General features: G+C 38.7%; 2 pseudogenes; both read left to right on the forward strand.

The window, feature by feature from the left end:
* The first annotated feature begins 5,719 nt into the window (after positions 1-5,719).
* Positions 5,720-6,778, forward strand: LOC127966123 (trace amine-associated receptor 13c-like; annotated as a pseudogene).
* A 10,146-nt stretch (positions 6,779-16,924) lies between these two features.
* On the forward strand, positions 16,925-17,983 carry LOC127966124 (trace amine-associated receptor 13c-like; annotated as a pseudogene).
* The last annotated feature ends 4,046 nt before the right edge of the window (positions 17,984-22,029 follow it).

Raw genomic sequence — 22,029 nt, forward strand, 5'->3', positions numbered from 1 at the left:
TTTCCATGAACATTTAACTGCATCCTGCTGAAAGTTGTCAAACTTTGTATTACTAGCACTTCTTATGTTTTTGTAGTACCCCTGGAAAGAAGTATAATAAAGTTAAAGAAGCGTGATGCTGCGATGGCTTCCATCAGTTTGTACAGTGTATATTTACAGTGACACTCAAATCTCATGCTCTTTACAAACAGAAAAGATTTTCAGAATGTGGACATATTAAGTCCAGAAATAATATATACATGTAACATTCTAATAAATATTTAACCTTAACAACCTGATGACAATATGAAATTGATGATATAACAATGCAGCTAATATATGAAACAAATACTGTTCAATTAATTGTTTCTGATGTATTCCATACAATAAAGACACATACAAGATTGTTTAAAACAAATGTAAAGCATAAAATGTGCGACAGCATACAGATTTGTTAGTTGCAATACAATTGTAACATTTATCAATAGAACTGGTAAACAAGATTACACTTTCTAGTCTAAAATCACTGATGTTTATCAGCTACACTGAAGAAAAAAATAATAATTTGACCTTAACTAAATACAGCTTCACAAGCAATGACCACACTTCAACCAAATATGTAAAATAATAGTTTATTGACCAAAATGTTAAGGATAAGTTGGAAGAGGATGAAAAGGTAAAGGGATAAATTGGTCAGGTTGATCTGGGCATCTGGAATTGATGGCCCAGAGAGACTCGTTTGTATATTTAGGCCAGACGATTAGGGCCCCCCAAGTTGGGAAGAGCTGAGGTAAGCTTGGGCTTGACGGAGAACTTGATATTGTTGCAGATGAAGGCATGGTATGCTCGAGATGACCAGCGGCCAAGGGTTCAGATAGTCAAGGTCAAGGTCTGTTTATTTATATAGCACATTTAAAACAACTAGTGTATGCCAAAGTGCTGTACATATACAAATGAAGTAAATATAAGGATTTAAGAGATTAAAACACAATAAATACAAAAACACATTAACAAACACAGACATACATTTCATCCAAATGACAAGGAGTACAGGTAAGTTTTCAGGCGGGATTTAAAAACAGGAAGGGTAGCCGCAGATGTAATGTCTAGAGGTAAGCTGTTCCAACGTCTAGGACCGGCCACAGAAAAACCCAGATCCCCCTAAAATTTCAAGCGGGAGTGAGGTATATGAAACAAGAGTTTATCAGAGGATCTGAGGGAGCGAGCGGATTGCTGATAGCTGAGAAGTTTGGACAAGTATGATGGGGCTAAATCATTTAGTGCTTTATACCCAAATAATAAAATCTTAAAATGGATCCTACGTTGGACTGGTAACCACTGAAGAGATGCTAGGACAGGAGAAATGCTTTCTCTCCTCTTAGTACCAGTCAGCAACCTTGCGGCTGCGTTCTGGACCAATTGTAAGCGATTTAACGATGATTGCTTGAGACCCATATAAAGCGCATTGCAATAATCAAGTCTAGAAGTGATGAAAGCATGGGTAACTATCTCTAAATCCTTAAACAAAAGCATATATTTTAATTTGGCTATTTGCCTTAGTTGAAAAAAGCTGTTTCTGTTTTTCAAAATTAAGATCAGTGTCAAAAATTACACCTAATGTTTTAGCAAAAGGAATAATGTTTGATGACATATGATCTAGATTGATATTGATATCCGAGACAGCACCTGGGGGTCCAAAGACAACAATCTCAGTTTTGCTATCATTTAGTTGTAGAAAGTTTCTGCCAGTCCAGCCCTTAACATCTTCAAAGCAATTAAAAAGATCAGAATCAGAGTGATCAGAATTAAGAGGAATGTAGATCTGAATATCGTCCGCATAACAATGATATGAAATATTATATTTCCTCATGATTGAACCCATGGGGAGCATATACAGACAAAATAAGATAGGGCCCAAAAGGGACCCCTGAGGTACACCATAAGTGAGCGGTGCGGAAGGAGAGGACAAGTGTCCAATCATCACCTTAACTGATCTATCGGAGAGGTATGATGAGAACCAATCCAGTGCCATGCCCCTAATGCCAACTTCAGCCCTTAGACAATTAATAAGGGTAACATCTGTCCAAAAGCAAGGAGTAGATCATTTGACACCTTCAGCAGTGCAGACTCGGTGCTATGATGAACTCTCAAACCAGACTGAAATTTATCTAAAATATTGTTTTGATAGATAAATAAAGATAACTGATTAAAAACTATTTTCTCAAAAATTTTAGACAAGAATGGCAACTTACAAATGGGGTTGAAATTTGTAAGATTGTCTCTAAATTTGGCTTCTTAAGAAGAGGTGTGATCACTGCTTGTTTGAGGCATATAGGAACACAGCCACTGTCTAAGGATCTGTTTATAATAGCCAATACACTAGGGCTGATAGTATAGGTTTTCGTACTGTAAGGGGCCGTTTGCATGATCGCGTCTAAAAACGTGTGAAAAACGCTAAGCGCGCCGCTTTCTGATTTTTTTCCCTAAAGCCTTTGGGTACTTGCTCTCCTGAGGAGTCTGCCATTGCTAAGCAACCATGACCTGCTCTCTCCATGAAGACGCAGAAATTTCAGCAATGGATGAATGGATTTGCAGCACTAAAAACTGGTTGCAGTGCACTGCTACTAAATTAATAAAAAAATCCACATACAGCTATCAGCTGTTACTTCATCTTGGCTGAGCTTTCAACGTTGTTATGGAAAAGGTGAGGAAGTTACATGACCTGTGGTGCGCTTGCGGCATTCTGAAAAGTTGAGATGTTTTTAACTCGATGCGGTACCGACGCGCCTGGAAAAAACTAGTTTGACGGACCGCGTGCGCGTCGCTACATACCGCGCACCTATATTTGAAATAAATAACTTGAGCACGCAAAAGACGCGATATGTGAACAGCCCATTCGTGAGAGTTGTGCGCTGCACTCATTCTTGTTGTGTGTGGGTGTGACTGACAGACAGCCTCCACGGTGCGCATGAGAAATCTCTTAGATCTCACAGACAAATGTCTTAATAATATCACAAATTAGAAATGTTTTGTAAGAAAAATTTTTTACGATAACATCATTAAGCAAATCTCTTCGCCATTGTCACTCTTTATTACTAAGCGGGAGTTTTCATACTGTTATGTCTGTGCGTGTGCCGCACTCATTGTGGTGTGTGTGTGTGTGTGTGTGTGTGTGTGACTGACAGACAGCCTCCGCGGCGTGCATGAGCGATCTCGCAGATCTCACTGAGAAAAGTCTTAATATGATATAACATTTGAAATGTTTGGTGAGATAAAATGTGCACGATAACATTATTAAGCAAAAATACATTGTACATTAATTTTTCCCCCTCCAGTACCGAGAGCAGAACCGGTACCGTCAGATCTTATCGGTACCGTTACTGATACTACGGTCTTTCATAATTTAGCCCCGGGGCCAGTTTAATACCGGGTTACGGTACCCATCCCTAGTCATGACTGCACATAGTAACAGTATGGCGTCCACCTTTCCCATAAAATAATTTAGGAATGCTGCACAGGTCTCTGGAGTAGGCTATTGTCCAGACCAGAAGTGTTAGTAGGAGAAAAAATTGTGTTTACGTATTAAACAGAATTTTTGGATTGTGTGAATTTTTAGATATTAATTCTGAGCGATATTTAATTTTTGCATTTTTTTACAGACTGCTGGTAAGCAGAAAGAGCATTTTTCAAGAGTTCATAGGAGATTGCAGTTTGTCTTTCATCCATTTGCGCTCTGTTTTCCTACATTCCTGTCTGAGAGCTTGTATATTGTTGTTTATCCAGTGTTCTGATTTGGGTTTTGAAACTTTAAAAGGAGCAACAGAATCTAAGATACAATAGCAGTCATCATTAAAAAGCATTATCATCTCTTCTATTCCAAGATCTGAGTCAGGAGGTTTTAAAACACTTTCAGAAAAAGAAGACTGGCTGTATCTGAGGTGACAACATGAGAAACAGACAGTGATGAAATGATTTCTGAACTGGACCAGACATTGTGATATTAAAAAGCATAGGCTTATGGTCAGATACACAAAAATCTGAAATATCAACATTATTGTTACGTTCTTGGATTTCTGTTCCCTTATTTGGTCCTCTTCCTTTTCTTGTTTTGTTAATTGATTGATCCCCACCTGTCTCCAGTTCCCTCATTACCTTCTGTGTGCTTAAATACCCTGTCTGTTTAGTTCTTCGTCCGTGATTATTGTGATGTAGTGATGTTAAAGTGTAGTATATTGTCTGTTATTTCCTTCGATGTTGAGTAAACTCCTCATTTGTTCAAGACCCTCCTCGAGCGCTTTATTCTTACACTAGCATACACCCATAACTGTAACAATTATGCACAGAAATGCCAAATGATAAGATCAGATCCAGTGTGTGGCCATGGTCATGAGTTGCGCCCAAGATATGCTTTGTACAATTAAAAGATTAAATTATGAGCCGGATGAAGTCCCTGACCATTGGCTTGGAGGGGTAACAGACATGAATATTAAAATCAGAGAATAATAATACTGTTTGTAGTAGGCACAATGTTTGAGAAAAGTCCTGAATAAAATCCTTATTGTAGCTTGGTGGCCTGTAAATTAGAGCACAAAGTACTGGACAAGGCAACTGTAACTGGAGTAGCTGAACTTGAAAGGTATTATAATGATCCGTTGGCAGCAATCGGCACTTAAAAGTGTTTTTAAAAAACCAACGCCAAACCTCCACCTCGCCCATAGTCCTAGGCGAACTAAAAAACTGACAGTCATTTGGAGAAATTTCAATTAAAGGATCCAACTCACCGCTGCGAATCCAGGTCTCCGTTATAAACAAACAATCCAGGTCTTGAGACTTAAAGTAGTTTAAGATGAAAGTTTTATTATGAAGTGATCTCAAGTTTACCATAGCCAGTTTTGTAACATGAGTTATTTCTTCAGGGGATATGATCGATGGCTTCGTATAATCCAGTGACCGGAGATTACGTAGATTAGCGCCTCTTTTGATGATCCTCGTCTGCGCTGTAGTGCACACAGATGTAGCCACATCTGGTAAGATGGGCAGTAGACAGGTGTAATGGGGGGTTGTAGTGCGTTGAAGATAGAGGTTATTATTCCACCCATTGACTCCACGCAGACCCAACGAGCAAGACGTAGATGTGTGCAAGGATCTTTTAATCCTGACCAAAATGCCAGCTTGTTTTCCACGCTTTCTATGGCATTTTTTCAAATGAAATGAACAGCTGACGTGGCAAGCGGCCTTCGGGAATGCTGAAAAAAAAAAACAGGTGTAGAAGAATTTCAGATTTCGAGCACACATATCCATGACAGTGGATTGTATATCAAGAAGAGTTTGGCGATCATAGGGAATTAAGATTCCTTGAACACCCACACACATAGATAGCACCAAAACATATAGGAAAGACAGCAGAGGACAGGAGCGGCGGCAAGCAAAAAACCACAATGGTGCCATCTTTTTTTCATCATCATTTCATAGTCCCATTGAAGATTCCACATCTGGTTGTTGATGTTGATGAATCTTGTGGCCAGTTTCCAGTTTCTGTAAGGAAGAGCAGTCATACAATTTACAAATTAACTGTTTGTGGTTCCACAACTCTGTTTGACTTTACTTAGCTTTTCTTTTTTTTTTTACACTACAGGATAAATAGCCTAGAGATGGAGAGAGATGATTTTTATTATAATATAATTACTCACAATCAGAGTGGGCGTTAGATGGGTTGGTCAGTGTGACCTAGGCACTATAAATGAAAGCACAGTAAGGAGAGCAGAACAAACTTCTAACAGGAGGAGACTCACTCATGGCTAATGAGACAGACAATCATGAGACTCAGTACTGCTTTCCTGCCATCAACTCATCATGCATAAAGGGAAAACGCTCCAGTTTTGAACATGATATCACCTATATGCTTGTATTATTGTTGTCAGCCTGGACAGTGTTTCTGAACCTGCTGGTGATCATCTCCATCTCTCATTTCAAGAAGCTTCACACTCCAACCAACCTAATCATTCTCTCTCTGGCTGTGGATGACATGCTTGTTGGACTTTTTTTGATACCCATAGAGGGAATAAAGCAAATTGAGACATGCTGGTACTTCGGAGACACTTACTGTGGACTGTTTGTGATCATCGTTAGGTTGCTCCATATTACATCTCTTAGTAATTTGGTATTAATTGCTGTGGATCGCTATATGGCTGTGTGTCACCCTTTACTGTATCCACAGAAAATGACTACAACTAAAACCTTAATAAGCATCTGTCTCTGCTGGTTTTGCTGTTCAGTGTACGTTGTTTGGTTTGTAATAAGTAACGGATATTTTAATATGTCAGACACAGCACTCTGTTATGGCCAGTGTATTGTTTTGATAACACCTGCTTGGAGATTCGTTGAATTAATAGTTTCTCTTTTATTTCCTTGTACTGTGATCATCACTGCATATTTGAGGATATTTTATGTTGTGCAAAGGCAAGTCAAAGTTATTAACTCTCAAATGAAGGGTTTGAAATGTGTAATAGACATTTCAGTGAGGAGGAAATCTGAGAGCAAAGCTGCTCTGACATTAGGAATCATTGTGACAGCTTATCTTCTTTGCTGGATTCCATTCTTCATTGGTTGTCTAACAAAAACAGTCTCCTCCACTGCACTGACATTTCTTACATGGACCATCTATATAAACTCAGGTCTGAATCCTATTGTTTATGCTTTATTTTACCACTGGTTTAAAATATCAGTCAAAAATATTCTAACTCTTAGAATTTTTCAGCCAGCATCCTCTCTGATGGACATTTTTAGTGATTGTCATTAATGATTTACAGTGGAGATTTATTTGTTTAATTCTATGCTTTTACTTAGACACCCTCTGAGATCAATCCCCAAAAATTACAGCATGGGAAATGCATCACATGCTCAGATATAGGAATTACACATAAAATAATCAACAATAACTAAATATTAAAGGGAAGTTAAAACAAACTTAAAAGAAAAAAATGATTTCATTTACTTACCCTCGTTTGACACTGTTGATCATAACATACTACTAGAGAGACTGGAAAACTGGGTCGGGCTTTCTGGGATGGTACTCAAATGGTTCAGGTCATACTTAGAAGGGAGAGGCTATTATGTGAGTATAGGAGAGCATAAGTCTAAGTGGACATCCATGACATGCGGAGTCCCACAAGGGTCAATTCTTGCACCGCTCTTGTTTAGCTTGTATATGCTGCCACTAAGTCAAATAATGAGAAAGAACCAAATTGCCTATCACAGCTATGCTGATGATACCCAGATTTACCTAGCCTTATCTCCAAATGACTACAGTCCCATTGACTCCCTCTGCCAATGCATAAATGAAATTAATAGTTGGATGTGCCAGAACTTTCTTCAGTTAAGCAAGAAAAAAACTGAAGTCATTGTATTTGGAAACAAAGATGAAGTGTTCAAGGTGAATGAATACCTTGACTCTAGGGGTCAAACAACTAAAAATCAAGTCAGGAATCTTGGTGTGATTCTGGAGACAGACCTTAGTTTCAGTAGTCATGTCAAAGCAGTAACTAAATCAGCATACTATCATTTAAAAAACATTGCAAGAATTAGATGTTTTGTTTCCAGCCAAGACTTGGAGAAACTTGTTCATGCCTTTATCACCAGCAGGGTGGACTATTGTAATGGGCTCCTCACCGGCCTTCCCAAAAAGACAATTAGACAGCTGCAGCTCATCCAGAACGCTGCTGCCAGGATTCTTACTAGAACCAGAAAATCTGAGCATATCACACCAGTCCTCAGGTCCTTACACTGGCTTCCAGTTACATTTAGGATTGATTTTAAAGTACTTTTACTCGTATATAAGTCACTAAATGACCTTGGACCGAAATATATTTCAGATATGCTCACTGAATATAAGCCTAACAGACCACTCAGATCATTAGGATCGAGTCAGTTAGAAATACCAAGGGTTCACACAAAACAAGGGGAGTCTGCCTTTAGTTACTATGCCGCCCGCAGTTGGAGTCAGCTTCCAGAAGAGATCAGATGTGCTAAAACACTAGTCACATTTAAATCTAGACTCAAAATCCATCTGTTTAGATGTGCATTTATTGAATGAGCACTGTGCAATGTCCGAACTGATTGCACTACATTTTCACTGCTTTTTTATTATTTTATTTAAAATCATTTTCTAACTGTTTTAAATTCATTTTAAATAAGTATATTTTTTAATAATTTTAAAAGTTTTAAAATTCCTTGTTTTATTCTTGTTATTTTTCTTCATTATTATTTTAATTTCTTTTATGTAAAGCACTTTGAATTACCATTGTGTACGAAATGTGCTATATAAATAAACTTGCCTTGCCTTGCTTTGAGTTGTTCCAAACCTGTATGTCATTTTTAAACTTCACTTACATTGTATAGGGGGAAAAATGATTATGAAACATTACTGAGGCTGTCAGATAATGTTTAATAAACCTTTTTTTTCTGAAATTTGTAAAAATCATGTGCACTCAAACTCCTACAACTAATACTGAACATAGCAGCACGACTAATCTACATTGAGCCCATGTAATGACTACCAGCCTCTGTAATGACTACCATTTACAGCTCATATCAAGTTCAAGACATTGATGCTTGCATACAGAATGGCCATCAACTCTGTACCTTCCTTCTTCACCTCAATTTTATCAGTCTACTTTCTATACAGAAAGGTCAGAGATATCAGATTTCAAACATTTTCGTTCAATGTCCCCTGCTGGGGGCATGATCTTCTCAACCCCATTCCCAACAAATCCCTGATTATATTCAAAAAGAGCTTAAAACTCATCTTTCCCATGAACATTAAATGCATCCTGCTGAAAGTTGTCAAACTTTGTATTACTAGTACTTTTTGTGTTTTTTGTAGTACCCCTGGAAAGAAGTATAATAAAGATGGCTTCCATCAGTTTGTACAGTGTATATTTACAGTGACACTCAAATCTCATGCTCTTTACAAACCCAAAAAGATTTTCAGAATGTAGACATATTAAGTCCAGAAATAAAATATAACATTCTTATACATATTTACCCTTAACATCCAGATGACAATATGAAATTGATGATACAACAATGCAACTAATATAAGAAACAAATACTGTTCTATCCATCATGTCTGATGTATTCCATACATTAAAGACATATAAAAGGTTGATTAAATAAAATGTAAAGCATAACAGGTACGACAGCATACAGATTTGTTAGTTGTATGTAACATTGATCAATAGAACTGGTAAACAAGATTACACTGCTAGTCTAAAATCACTGATGTCCATCAGCTACACTGAAGAAAATAAAGAATTTGACCTTAATTAAATATATACAATGCTCTTTTGCATCTTAAATAAGGTTGCCTGCCAATCAGAGAAGCATTCCTTATGAAAGCTATACAGAACACAGTTCGTCCCGTATTTGCAGGCATACACCCTATGACCAACTAGACCATACAAATACCAAATGAATCATTATTTTACAAATCATTGTTTGAATTGCAAACGTAGCCCTTACAGGAAGCTTTAGGACCATGCTGAATCCTCTGCCGCCTGGTCTCTACCGTTTCACAGCGAGTGGGATTTCTGCAAATCACTCGAATGTAGAGATGTGATTATTGATCTTAAGCACAACATCCAGTAGTGCTTGCAAAATTTCAAAATCCCTGGTAGCCCTTCGGGCAGGTATTCTTGAGATTTAACTAGCCCAATTAATAAAGAACTTTTTTAATATAGAAAATCAAATAGGAGTGTAAATGTCACAAATATTGTTAATACACAGATATCAACAAATATGAAGCAACTATTTATAGGGTATTTGCAGAATTTTTTAAAATACATTTAAGGCAAGTTATGACCCATTTTAAGAGCCGCACAAGTAAAATGAACACCATATAGCTGTGTCCGAAATCGCTCATTTGTTAAATCATTCACTCATTCACTAATCCCTATAGTGTACGGCAATTGAGTTCAGCAAATTAGTAAAATATTAAACTGAGTAATTGCCTACATCAATGGTTTTCAACCTGTGGGCCGCGGGTGTTATTGCAGATGGGCCGCCAATTACTTTTAAAATAAATAATAATATTGTTAATATATGTAAAAATGTCTAAGTCATAACATAACATCATTCCATACATATAATTAAATAACAAAACATAAATACTAAACTATCACTATGCTTCCACTATTTGAGCTCGCTGATTGGTTTAAGAATAAACCACCAATTTATCTTAGATATTTTTGCTGCATATGCTACAGAATAACAAATTCAAACATGCATAAATGGCTTTCAGCATGTTCCCTTCTGAATGTTTGCTCCGCTGACTGTCTACCCACTGCCGAGCTCTGCCTGGATGTTTTCCCATTTTGCTGAGCGGTGCCAGCCAGAGTTATTTTCTGTTCATTTCCAGTCCTTTCTATGGCTGTGTGATTAATCTAAATCACCATTAAATAACGATTTGAACGTGCACGATCCGATCCAATCAGAATGCAACGCGCCTAGCGTGAGAACAGAACAGACTGGGCATATGCCTAACTCCAGGTTCACACACTGTCTGTGATGCGCCTTTTTTTCCGAGCCCATGTTGACGGATCAGAGTGTTCACACTGCACGCGGTAAAAGGCTAGAGATAAAAACGAGAGCAGCGTGTATCTGAGCAAACACGTCTGGTTTTGTAAAAGAGCAAAGGAAATCTGCATGCGAACAGAGAGATTCGCGCTCGTGCATTATTTTAATGTGCTTTCGCGTTACAATAACTCACTGCTGCTTCTGCACCACTCACTCATACTGTATAAACACTGCAAACGGAGTATGTGTGAACCTGTATAATGTATAACAAATCTATTTCAACACCTGAGGCACCGCTACAATAAATGAGCTCTATGAACAATGCATGGCAAAAAAAGTCCCTGGACACGGAATTTATTTATTTGTGCCATAAGTCTATAAATTTTGTTACACCTTTACTGTAGTGATTGTTTTGACGTATGTCTGTTCTAGAGATGTTGCAACTTTTTCATAAAGCTCTAATTGGTTTTCTTTTGGAAATATGTTTCAAATTCATCCTGAATGCATTTAGCATATATGTTTGTGCTAAAACAGTTAACAATCTAGCTTCTGAGTACTAAATTATTAACTTAATAATAGTGGGGTCAGTTAATTTTTTTGCAGTGGGCCTCGCAAACATATGTGTTTGGTTGTGTGGGCCGCGAGTTAAAAAGGTTGGGAACCACTGGCCTACTCCCGGGAAATCGAAAATGGGCAAAGCCACGCCCACCTAGCTCGACGGCAGTGTCAGCAGCGGCAATCCACCAGTCACTCAAGTGGCCATGCCCTTACTTATGCAGAAATTTAAGGCTTAATATAATTTAAACGGATGAGTTAAAAAAAATTCCACCCCCCAACAGTTGTCATGAAGGGCAAAATGAGCTTTATAGACCAAAATAATTTTTTGAACTAGGCTGTAAAAAAAAAATTCTGCTGTAAAGTTGGGCATTTTAACATGGGGGGGGGGTCTATGGGATTTACTCGCTTTTTTGCAGCCAGCCTCAAGCGGCCAGTCGATGAATTATAGTTTTAGTCACTTCCTTGTCAGAACTTTCTCACCCTGTGGAAGAGATACAAAACCATCAGAAACAAAAGGTGAAAAAAATGAATTTGCATAGATGGGCTCCAGATGGGCTTGCACAGCAAGGCGGCTCCAAACCACCGGTCATGGGAACTGTGGCAGCCAGCACTGTAGGGTTGGACAAATAGCGATTGCGATCTTTTGCTTTAAGTACCGGGCAATCTTTTTTCCAGTGACCATGAACGAGACAATAGTTACATATTAGAGGCATATCAGTTTTACCTGCCAATCATGTTTACGTAAATTGGGGTGATAGACATATTTGCAGAATAAATCGACGGAACATTCTTACCGGTATATTCATTTTCAAATCGACCAACATCAAAACAGGATTTATGAATTAACTCATATTTATCAGCTAAAACGGCTGCTTTGGCTGCATTAGACACCATAAACTGCTTTAAAATGAGTAAACTGACTAGATCCTCAAATTATTCAACAGCTGAAACAGTACACAAATGCGTAAAACACAATTCTAACTCATGCACCAACTCTACGAGTGTTTGACTGAAACGTTTTCTTATCCCATGAAACTTCTGGCAATATGCCTCTGGAACCATTTCATATGCCTTAAGAACCACACTTTTAACCTTAACCCTGCTCAAAGCAGAATAAACTCTTTTCGCCTTTCCAGTCAGAACACATAGCAGCATTAAGGTGCGTTCAGTTTCAGTCCATTTTTGTTTATCAGCAACCCATTCAAACAACACAAAAAAGTATCCACATCTTCCTCATTGAATAAAGGAATCAATTGTAAATTTGCCGCTACATTAAAGTTTGTAGAAAGAGAGTCACTTCCCACAATTTCATATAGATAACAGTCACGGAACATCTATCTTACCCTCTTTCATAAGGTCAAGCTGCTGTTGTTCCAAATCTAATTTACTTCTTCCTAAAACCTGCTGCGCCAATACAGTCTCCTGTTCTAATTTTCTTTTCTCTATTTCCATCTTCAACTCCATCTTATATCAATATATCAATGTTAGTGAATTAAAAAAAATCCGTCTGAGCAGATTTTTCATTTATTAACGAAAGATCAATTGATTGAAGTCGCAGCGCATTATGGCGTTAGCCTTTTTACTAGTAATAAAAAACTAAAAGAGAATATTAGACAAATTACATCTGTTCCAGAGTCAGTAGATTCACCGGTCACCGGTCTTTGGTAGCACTGTCATTTGAACAACAAAAATAATTAGTTCTTCTCCAGACTGTTAGAAATGTCTGTAAATTTAACAGTATTTAACTGTAAAATGAACTGTATTTTACTGTAGGACAGTTATACAGCATATTACTGTATTTTAAAGTAACATTTTGGGAAATATCCCCTTGGTGACACTAAAATACAGTATTTTTAATTTACTATAAATCTAAATAAAGTAAAAAAAATGTAAAAAAAAATGAGCGCGAAACCTGACCAATCACAGAAAAGTTTTATTTCCCGCTTGGAAAAAGAAAAGAATAAGACACACAGATGCGAAAAGAACCAGTCAGATGCAAAGGTGTGTACAAATATTCCTACTTTTACTTTAAATATATTATATCTTTGGTTTAACAAAAAAAAAAAAAATTTTTTATCTTTTTACGTTTTGTACATTGTATACAAAGTTGTATGTCATAAACATGTAATCTCTGTATGTTTTGCAAGAAAAAAAAAGTAGACATTGAGCACTAAACATGCCCCATCCGGGTTCGTCACTTATTGGGTCCCCTGGAAATATTTCCGTTGTGTTCTGTGCCATTTGCAGTGCATTTCTGTATTTGGTTGTGTTGTGCGTATTTGGTTGTTTTGTTTGACTATTTTCACATCAAATTATCTAACTTTTTTTTTCTGTTATGTTAAAGGTTAAATGTTAACCCTGACAACAGCAAGTGGTCCTCAAAGTTCCAGGTCATCAAAAGAAGTGGGAAGATGGTGCAAAGGAAGAACTCTGGCCTGAACCCTCATGTATCCTCCTTCATTAAAGGGACAGTTCAAAACAAAGCAGTTTGTGATATCCAGGTTCACTAACGAATTATTCGATGTAACCGGATCTTTTTGAACCAGTTCACCAAATCGAACTGAATCATTTTAAACGGTTCGCATCTCTAATACACATTAATCCACAAATGACTTAAGCTGTTAACTTTTTTAATGTGGCTGACAGTCCCTCTGAGTTTAAACAAACTAATATCCCGGTGTAATTCATTTACTCAAACAGTACACTGACTGAACTGCTGTGAAGAGACAACTGAAGATGAACACCGAGCCGAGCCAGATAATGACTCGTTCATGAGTCATTATCTGTTATCTGTTCACTGGTTGCATTGGTTTTCGGATCACCAGTAGTTCTTTCGGACAGTTCGATTCAATAAACCAATTGAAGAAAATGTAAAAAGTTAACAGCTTAAGTCATTTGTGGATTAATGCGTATTGGAGACGCGAACAGTTTAAAACGATTCAGTTTGATTTGGTGAACTGGTTCAAGAAGATCCGGTTACATCGAGTGATTCGTTCGTGAACCGGATATGACAAACTGCTTTGTTTTGAACTCTCTCACAACAGACACGGAAGAGAAGACAATGCTGAATAAAGTCGTAGTTTTTGCTATTCCAAAATGTATTTTCCATGCTTCAAAAAATTCTAACTGACCCTCTGATGTCACATGGACTACTTTGATTATGTTTTTCTTACCTTTCTGGACATGGACAGTATAACGTACACAGTTTCAATGGAGGGACTGAGAGCTCTCAGACTAAATCTAAAATATCTTAAACTGTGTTCCGAAGATGAAAGGAGGTCTCACGGGTTTGGAACGACATGAGGGTGAGTTATTAATGACATAATTTAGATTTTTGGGTGAACTATCCCTTTAAGGAGTTTCTGGATTTCAGCTGGCAAAACTATTAGTGTGTACTCACACTAGGCACGGTTGCCATGAACCGGGCCCGAGTACGATTGTCTCCCCTCCCCACTCCCCCTCTGGCCTGCACTCACATATAGGGTTTCAGCATTCGTGCCGGAGCACGCTTACGTCATTATGGTGCGACGGTTTCGGGATAAACAGGAAGAGCGGCGCTCTCTGAACACAATGGAGTCCATCGCTCTGTTTTCTTTGTGGATAATTTTGTGTCGTTTGGTCCACAGCCCTCTCACAGCCTGTTGTTAAACAGATGTGGCGCGAAAATTTTCACGTAATCGTGCTGCTCGTATGAGGATGTTTGCAGCTGAGGTGCCAGCTGAAGTGCAGCAAGGACTTTGCAGTTTTTAGTTTTTATGCGTTTTGCACCTCTGCCGCAGACCAAAGTGACTCTTTCCCTGCCATGTTGGTTTTGGAGCGTCGCAAAACCGTGACGCAACGCGTCCTTTTCCGTGCTCCTGCACGGTTAGCGCTCACACTGCATGCGAACCGCGCCCGAGTCCAACTGAACCGTGCCCTGGCCCACCTCTTCCAAGCGGGCCAGGGCCGGCTAATCGAGCCGCGCCCGGGCACGGTTTAAAGCACTCACACTAGTCAAACGAACCACGCTTTGGTGGTCAAACGCACTCGGGCACGGTTCAAACTGGCTAGTGTGAGTACACCCTTAAGCTACTAAGAGCAAATACATTCTACACAGGAGTTTTCTGAATTTGTAAATGTTTTAGATCTTTTAGATGTTCTTATGACTGAATCTGTTCATGTCTGTTGTTTTAAAATGCTCTTAATATGAAACTTTTACATATAAATGAAATGAAAGTTTTTGGAAAACTGAAAGTACAATCTGCAGGAATATTAAAATGTTATTTCAAGTATAACAATTTAACAATAAAACCAATAAAAGAAGTTAAACAGTCTTTGTTTCTTTTTACAGTTTTTACTAATGAGACCTATTGAAATACAGTAATTTGGACAGTTTTACAATACATAATAAAAGTGGACAACAAATTACAGTACAATTCACAGTGTAAAGTAATATTTTATTGTATTAAAATATATCAAAGGAGAAAAAACATAACATTGTGTTTTACAGTAAAAAAAATTGTAAATGAATTTACAGCAAGTTAAATGGTACTGTAAATACTGAATACAGTACTGAATACAGTATTTTTACTGTAAGTTTAATTTACAGTTACTGGCAAACTGTTGCCAGTAAGTTACTGTAATTTCTACAGGAATTTTTTTACAGTGTAGATGTCATATTATACTCTGACAATTCCATACAAAATAACTCTTTAAAATCCAATACTTACTCACTAGCTGCAAAACCACCAAAAAAGAAGATTCCCTGGAGATTCAACTTCACACCCTCCCTAAAAATAAATATAACTAAGTAGACCCTAATCTTCAAGCATACAGTGGTGGGTTCTTATGCTCCTAATACCGCAAGTTGAGAAGAACAACCAATTACATTGGCGATTCCCTCAAACCTCGGCATGCTCCCGAGCCTGAGCTCTAACCACTAAGCTGCCCCAAAAAAACAAACTAAAACAAAAAAATCCAACATAACCAAAAAGGACATGCCGCTAAATCCTAACATTGAAGTTAATCCCAGGGTATCCCACTAAATACAGCTATGCACAAAATTTAGCCCAGGGCCCCACAAAGTCTTAACGCGGCACTGGATAGGCTATATAGATTGAAAAACTATGTTCTTAGTTGGTCAGTTTACTTCTTTGAAGAGTGAAGATGAGTGTATCTGAGGAGGTGATAGTAATCTCCAAAATACAGGAGTGGATAAAAGAATTGAATGTAGCGGAAACAGAGTGAGTTCTGAGTTTTGTAGGAAGCTGAAGAATGTTAGCGATAACATGAAGTCTAAAGTTTGATCAATCTTCGGATTTGGATAGCATGATCGCATGAGTGGTCTTAATAACTATCATAAACACTGTTGTCATTTTTTAAAGTGATATATAACTTATAAATGAGAATATTTTTTATGTATTACACTTAAATACTGTACTTTATCCTGTTGAGCAGGGAAGAGGAGATGCATGTGTAAGCAGTGTTATTAACAAAACACACATGTAACTGGAATGAAAAACAATACCTGCACCTTGATGAGAAATTAACTCCTCCACAAAATAACCTGAAAATTTCAGATCACATTCAGATCAAAACTAATATTACATATCGATTTCTTCACAAAAGCTTTCAGACTACTTTGTAATGTCATGTTACAATTTACAAATTAACTGTTTGTGGTTCCACAACTCTGTTTGACTTTACTCAGCTTTTTTTTTTTTTACTACAGGATAAATAGCCTAGAGATGGACAGAGGTGATTTTTATTATAATATAATTACTCACAATCAGAGTGGGCGTTAGATGGGTCGGTCAGTGTGACCAAGGCACTATAAATGAAAGCACAGTAAGGAGAGCAGAACAAACTCCTAGCAGGAGGAGACTCACTCATGGCTAATGAGACAGAGAATCATGAGGCTCAGTACTGCTTTCCTGCCATCAACTCATCATGCATCAAGGGAAAACGCTCCAGTTTGGAACATAATGTCATCTATATGTTTGTATTACTGCTGTCAGTCTGGACTGTGTTTCTGAACCTGCTGGTGATCATCTCCATCTCTCACTTCAAGAAGCTTCACACTCCAACAAACCTGATCATTCTCTCTCTGGCTGTGGCCGACATGCTTGTTGGACTTTTTGTGATACCCATAGAAGGAATCAAGCAAATTGAGACATGTTGGTACTTCGGAGACACTTATTGTGGACTGTTTGTGATCATTGTTAGGTTGCTCCTTATTATATCTCTTAGTAATTTGGTATTAATTGCTGTGGATCGCTATATGGCAGTGTGTCACCCTTTACTATATCCACAGAAAATGACTACAACTAAAACTTTAATAAGCATCTGTCTCTGCTGGTTTAGCTGTTCAGTGTACATTGTTTGGTTTGTAATTAGTAACGGATATTTTAATATGTCAGACACAACACTCTGTTACGGCCAGTGTATTGTTTTGATAACACCTGCTTGGAGATTTATTGATTTAATAGTTTCTCTTTTATTTCCTTGTACTGTGATCATCACTGCATATTTGAGGATATTTTATGTTGTGCAAAGGCAAGTCAAAGTTATTAACTCTCAAATGAATGGTGTTAAATGTGTAATAGACATTTCAGTGAGGCGGAAATCTGAGAGCAAAGCTGCTCTGACATTAGGAATCATTGTGACAGCTTATCTTCTTTGCTGGATTCCGTTCTTCATCTGTTCTCTAACAAAAAAAGTCTCCTTCACTACACTGACATTTCTAACATGGACCTTCTATATAAACTCAGGTCTGAATCCTATTGTTTATGCTTTATTTTACCACTGGTTTAAAATATCTGTTAAAAACATTCTAACTCTTAGAATTTTTCAGCCAGCATCCTCTCTGATGGACATTTTTACTGATTGTCATTAATGATTTACGGTGGATATTTATTTGTTTTATTTAATGTTTTTACCTAGACACCCTCTGAGATCAATCCTTAAAAATTACAAGCATTGGGAAATGTATTCACATGCTCAGATATAGGAATTATAGATAAAATAATCAACAATAACTAAATATTAAAGGGAAGTTAAAACACACTTTAAAAAATTGATTTTATTTACTTACCCTTGTGTTGTTCCAAACCTGTATGTAATTTTTAAACATTAAGTCATGGTCTATGTCTCCTTTCTGCAGAAGTTCTAAGTAGCCATGCATTATAATTTGTTTTCCTTCTTTTCTCGTTATAACGACTTGACAGTTTTACTGTTGCTATAGTAACGAACTCAACTTTGACAGGCATCTGATAGACAACCATGTAGTCGCTTTTACTGTAGCCTATATCTCAGCAAATTTTGCTTCGCCTAGGTAATAATGTCTACAATACTGTACATAAATAAAGGCTGATCAATCACTGTTTATTTTTCCAGAGACAGTAAACCAAACGTTTTGTTTTTGTAGTTAACATGTTTAAATGGCAACACCATAAACACAGAGAAAAGCGCCTTCAGAAGGATGCAGAACCATTCTAAGATCTTTTAGAGCTGCTTGGATTAAACTCACTTTTAATTTTCCCTTTATTTGAAATAAAATTATATATAATTTGTAATTTTTAGTAGTCATTATATGCTGTGGCAGATATCGTGTGTTACAAGCTTCTGTTTGTGAAGAGCGTTAATGTGCAGTGTATGTGTGTGTGCAGAAAAAAAAACTCTAACAACATTATATAACAAAACTGAATTAAATTAGCCTATGGATTTTTCATACATCACATTTCTCATCAATATCATTAACAATAAAGATTAATAAGGAAAAGAGGCACATCACAAATAGCCTACATGGGTAAATCCCGTCCTACTGTAGATAAACAGAACATCTCCGCTTAACTAACAATCATGTGCCTAAAAGAAGCACAAATAAAGATATATGTGCAAACTGAATACAGTGACGTCAACCTTGGTTTTGATAAGCAGTTATTTTATGACACAGAACGCGTTGGTGAAACTCATGCATCTAGCAAGAACTTAATACAAAAATAATCATATTGATTCAAGCATTTAACATTTGAATTAATTAAATGTCAGTAATGAACAAGACTGCACAAATTATAGTGATCACTAGGAAGGTACAGTAAAATCGATAATGTATAAGACCCCATCAGTTATATTCAGGTCTATAGTGTCACCTGCTGGTGCAGTTTTGTAACCTCTTAGAGAAAATTAAGTCGTTATAATGAGAAAACTGTCAGGATATTCACAAGAGGCAGAGGTAAGTGAATTCAAAGCACAGTGCTTATTTAAAAGTCAAGTGCAGGGTGAATAGTTGGGGTTTCAGGTGGGCTAAGTGCAGATCACTGGGTGCGGGGTTAAAGACAGGTGAGTACTTCCGTTGCAGGAATGTCAATGCCATACAGTCACAGATTGTTAATACTCTTTTCCTTCCCTTTCAGACTGTTTTATAGTGCCTTGTTGATGAGGTCACTGATAAGGAACAGGTGTGGGTGATTAGCTTGACAGGTTCCTGACACTACCCCACCTCCAGGGTCCGAGCTAGCAGACCTTTCCTTCCAACCTTGTGGGGGTCTGCTGCGAGGACTTTGAGCCTGGAGAAACTTGAGTCCAACATCATGGTGGAGCCAACAATGGGAGGAACCAAGGGGGAGTTTTGACAGGAGGACTGGGCAACACCCCATGGCCAATCCATGGAGGCGGAACCAGGGTGCATGACAGAACCAGCGGAGCAGTGTGCTCGACAGACCAGGTCGACATCACCTGTCTGGAAGTCCAAGGCGGAGCAGCTGGCTCGCGTGCCTGAGGCGGGGCCGAGGACTCGGCTGACCAGGATGACGATGGGACGAGCGAGGATGACAGGGTAACCCAAGGAAGGGAGGAGCCAGGTGAAGCCAAAGTGGTGGAGGGTCGAGGCGAAGCCGGAGACCCGGAAGTCCTTGGCGGAAGCTGATCAATGACCGACATAGGTTTATCTGGATGGACAAGGGAGCCCGGAGGAGTCCTTGGGCAGACGGGCCTCGGTGGAGCCAAGAGGATGCAGAGCCGGCGGGCCGAGGTGGAGACATGGGTCTGGAGGGCCGAATTGCAGCAGGGTACTCCCCGCAATCCTGAGCTGGTGAAAGGGAAACCTCTTCAGGGCCTGACTGGAGATCGGGAGCCTCTCCGGGGCCTGACTAGAGATTGGGAGCCTCTCCTGGGCTTGACGGGGGATCGGGAGCCTCTCCTGGGCTTGACGGGGGATCGGGAGCCCCTCCTGGGCTTGACTGGGGATCTATCGGGCCGAAGATCTGTGGACAGGACCGGAGGCTCTTGACACTTTTGTTGGTCACTGTCAGAGTCATGGCCTATAGGTTCCCCAAATACTTCTCTAAAATGGCAAATGTAATTCTGTAAGGACGAGGTGACCACAGTCTCCTGAAACCACAACGCTTCGGCCCATCTCAACGCAACCTCGAATAATTGAAGGATAATGAATGCGATTTTCAATCTTTCTGTAGGGTATTGATGAGCATGTTGGTCCAGGACAAGCAAGCATTGCGATAGGAATCCATTGCAGTCCTCCTCCCGCCCGGAGAAGGGCGCTGGTCGAGAGACTGAGTTTGCGATGTACACCAGCATGGGAGCGGTGTTTACGGAAGCGCCATCTTTGGGTTGTGCTGAATTTATAGCGGTTTGCGTCAAGCCTTCTGTTAGAATATTCACAAGAGGCAGAGGTAAGTGAATTCAAAGCACAGTGTTTATTTACAAGTCAAGTGCAGGGTGAATAGTTGGGGTTTCAGGTGCTGGCTAAGTGCAGATCACTGGGTGCGGGGTTTAAGACAGGTGAGTACTTCCATTGCAGGAATGTCAATGCCACACAGTCAAAGTCACCTTTATTTATATAGCGCTTTAAACAAAATACATTGCGTCAAAGCAACTGAACAACATTAATTTTGAAAACAGTGTCTCAATAATGCAAAATGATAGTTAAAGGCAGTTCATCATTGAATTCAGTTATGTCATCTCTGTTCAGTTAAATAGTCTATGTGCATTTATTTGCAATCAAGTCAACGATAGATGAAGATGAAGTGACCCCAACTAAGCAAGCCAGAGGCGACAGAAGCAAGGAACCAAAACTCCATCGGTGACAGAATGGAGAAAAAAACCTTGGGAGAAACCAGGCTCAGTAGGGGGGCCAGTTCTCCTCTGACCAGACGAAACCAGTAGTCCAATTCCAGGCTGCAGCAAAGTCAGATTGTGCAGAAGAATCATCTGTTTCCTGTGGTCTTGTCCTGGTGGTCCTCTGAGACAAGGTCTTTACAGGGGATCTGTATCTGGGGCTCTAGTTGTCCTGGTCTCCACTGTCTTTCAGGGCAGTAGAGGTCCTTTCTAGGTGCTGATCCACCATCTGGACTGGATATTTACTGGATCCAGGTGACTGCAGTGATCCTCTGATCTGGACACAGACTGGATCTGGTGGCCAAGGTGACCTCGGAACAAGAGAGAAACAGACAAATATTAGCATATATGCTTGAGGTCATTATGTGAAGTGTTTCCGGTTCCGGTTTACCTAATTAATGCAGCCTAAAAATCCTTTAACAGATTTGGATATTAAAAGCATATTAGTATGTTATGTGTATGCCAGGTTAAAGAGATGGGTCTTTAATCTAGATTTAAACTGCAAGAGTGTGTCTGCCTCCTGAACAATGTTAGGTAGGTTATTCCAGAGTTTAGGCGCCAAATGGGAAAAGGATCTGCCGCCCGCAGTTAATTTTGATATTCTAGGTATTATCAAATTGCCTGAGTTTTGAGAACCTGGCGGATGTAGAGGAGTATAATGTAAAAGGAGCTCATTCAAATACTGAGGTGCTAAACCATTCAGGGCTTTATAAGTAAAAAGCAATATTTTAAAATCTATATGATGTTTGATAGGGAGCCAGTGCAGCGATGACAGGACGGGGCTAATATGGTCATACTTCCTGGTTC

This window comes from Carassius gibelio, chromosome B10 (genome assembly GCF_023724105.1).
Source record: "Carassius gibelio isolate Cgi1373 ecotype wild population from Czech Republic chromosome B10, carGib1.2-hapl.c, whole genome shotgun sequence".
In the NCBI taxonomy this organism is placed as follows: Eukaryota; Metazoa; Chordata; class Actinopteri; order Cypriniformes; family Cyprinidae; genus Carassius; species Carassius gibelio.